This window comes from Cucurbita moschata, unplaced genomic scaffold (assembly GCF_002738365.1).
Source record: "Cucurbita moschata cultivar Rifu unplaced genomic scaffold, Cmos_1.0 Cmo_Scf00090, whole genome shotgun sequence".
NCBI lineage: Eukaryota > Viridiplantae > Streptophyta > Magnoliopsida > Cucurbitales > Cucurbitaceae > Cucurbita > Cucurbita moschata.
The window spans coordinates 23,173-26,092 of record NW_019268606.1 but is presented as its reverse complement, the minus strand read 5'-3'; the positions used below and the strand labels follow the sequence as shown (position 1 = coordinate 26,092).

Below are 2,920 nucleotides of genomic sequence, written 5' to 3'. Positions count from 1 at the left end.
GAAAATACCTAACGTGTTCTAGTTCACCGCACCTTATACAAGTTGGATAACTTGAATATCTTATTAAAAATTAGTGATTATTTCTATTTAAAATTTCAATGAATTAGCGAAAATACCTTTACTAATGAATTTTTATTTTTAACGTTAGTGTGGATAGCTCAGTTGAGAGAGCGTTAGATTGAAGATCTGAAGGTCTCGTGCTCGATCCACGTTAACCACACATGGTTCACGTTGCACAATTTGACTATTCAATCTAAAATTAGTGATCATTTCTTTCTAAAATTTCAATTGGAAATATCTTTACTTAAAAACTTTCATTTTTAATGTTCGCGAGGATAGCTGAGTTTGGAGAGCGTCAGATTTAAGATTTGAAGGTCACGTGTTCGATCTCCACGTTCACCACACCTGTTTCTATTTGCAATGAATCAGCGTATCTTTACTGATTAATTTTCATTTTTAATGATTGCGGGGATAGCTCAGTTGGGAGAGCGTTAGATTGAAGATCTAAAGGTCACGTGTTTGATCCACGTTCTCCACACTTGGTTCGTGTTGCACAATTTGACTATTCTTTCCAAAATTAGTGACTATTTATGTTTGGAAGGTCTTGTGTTTGATGTTTATTATTTCTTTTTAAAATATAATGAATTAGTGGAAATAGCTTTACTTATGAATTTTTATTTTTAATGTTAGTAGGGATAGCTCAGTTGGGAGAGTGTCAAACTAAAGATTTGAAGGTCAATCTCCACGTTCACCGCACCTGTTTCCATTTGCATAAGCTGACTATTCAATAAAAAAATTACTTGTTAGCGGAAATACTGCAATTGGTTGCATAAGTTCATTAAGTTGCATAACTTTATTCAATCTAAAATGAGTGATTATTTCTTTTTAAAATATAATGAATTAGCAGAAATACCTTAACTTATGATTTTTTTTTTCAATCTAAAATTAGTGATTATTTCTTTTTAAAATATAATGAATTAGTAGAAATACCTTAACTTATGATTTTTTTTTTTCAAATATTAACAAAGATAACTCAGTTTTGAGAGTGTCGAACTGAAAATCTGAAGGTCACGTGTTCGATCCACGTTCACTGCACCTCATTCACGTCACATAACTTGACTCCTGACTATTCAATTTAAAATTAGTAGGGATAGATTAGTTGGGAGAGTGATACGATAAGGAATCAATACAAGGGGAATAAGATTCGGATTACCTTGTTGATCGAATATCTCAAGCAAAGAACACTTTGTTTGAGATTCGAATCACTCCAGAAGCAAGATCGATCATGTCTAGCTTCAATGATTCTTGTTGATCAAATATCTCAAGACAAGAACACTTGATTGAGATTCGAATCACTCCACAAGCAAGATTGATCATGTCGAGCTTGAATGATTCTACATGCAATCTAAACTACATAGAATTGCAAAGAAACTTAGCCATCGGCTAAAGAAAAGCACAAATGCTTCTTTTGATATATCTTCTAAGTCTTATTACAAATACAACATAGATGGCTTTATATAGCCTCAAAATGAAACTATTAAAGGCATTCCAAAAGTTGTAACATTCACACTTTATGGCCATAATTAGCCATTATGTAAATGTAACCGAAATTAAATAAAAAGTCTTAAAACACAATAACTCTAAATTATAACCCACCCAAAATTTACAACAATCAAACTTTATTTTTCTTCAATGTAGCATGAATTGAAACATCTTTTGATTATTTTGATAACCTTTTCTCCACATCTTCATTGAAGCATATTGTATGATTGATGTCTCTTGGTTCATATCAGAGAGCGTCACGTGTTTGATCCACGTTCATCGCACCTGATTCAACTTGACTAAATTGCATAACCTAACCATAATATTGAAGATTCAAAGGTCACGTGTTCGTTCGACCTTCACCACACCTCATTCAAGTAGTATAACTTACTATCTTATCTAAATTTAGAGATGATTTCTTTTTAAAATTTCAATGAATTAGCGTAAATAATTTTACTGATGAATTTTCATTTTAATGTTAGCGTGGATAGCTGAATTGGGAGTGGGAGTTGGTCTATAGATGTAAAGATAGCGTGGATTCCTAATTATGTATTTTACTATAAATGCTCTATAAGAATTCTTTATTTGACTATAAATGATCCATAAGACATTTAGTAAAATGACTCATTTTATTGCATTGAATAATAAAATTGAAGTTCTCGTATAATTGTCAATACATTCTACTTTCAATGTTGCCAAATTGAGTCCTTTTGATGTAGGTGATGATTTTTCTGATTCGAGGACAAATCCTGAAGAGGTGGATGATGATAAGAATCACGGTGTACATTCTACTTTCAATGTTGCTGAGTTGAGTTCTTTTGATGTAGGTGATGATTTTTCTGATTCGAGGACGAATCTTTTTGAAGAGGGGGATGATGATAACAATCACGGTGTTCCAACTGGACCTATTACATAACCCAAGGCCAAGAAGATTCAACAAGCATTCATACTTCATCTACAAAATTGGATAGGCTAGGTTCAACCATCATTTCATGTGTTACAAGCTGATTCGTTTGAGTCAAGACCATTTGGAGATTCAAAAATAAATATTTGGACGGTTGAAGTAGTGGAAAAAAGTTGCAAGCATCATTTCATGAGTGGTTAGGAAACTTTATTTATTATTTTAATTTCATAAAGTTTGTAATGCTCAAATTGACTTCGTCTTCTGTGGAGATTTAAAGGGATCGAGATTAAATCACGGCCACTAACTTCTTTTGTTGGGAGACTATAAATGCCCACAAATTATTATTTAAAAGCATATTTGTGATCAATGCAATTGATCTCTCAAGTTGAGACGATCCCCCTTATAGAAATTTGAGCATATCTTTGTCATTTCTAAGTTTCATGCAATTCTTGTGGTAGATTGCATCTGGGCCAT

The 2,920-nt window shown here is 32.5% G+C and overlaps 1 non-coding gene across 1 annotated transcript; it reads left to right on the top strand.

Moving 5' to 3' along the window:
* The first annotated feature begins 465 nt into the window (after positions 1-465).
* On the top strand, positions 466-538 carry TRNAF-GAA. Its single transcript has one exon. It is a non-coding gene; the product is annotated as a tRNA-Phe (tRNA).
* The last annotated feature ends 2,382 nt before the right edge of the window (positions 539-2,920 follow it).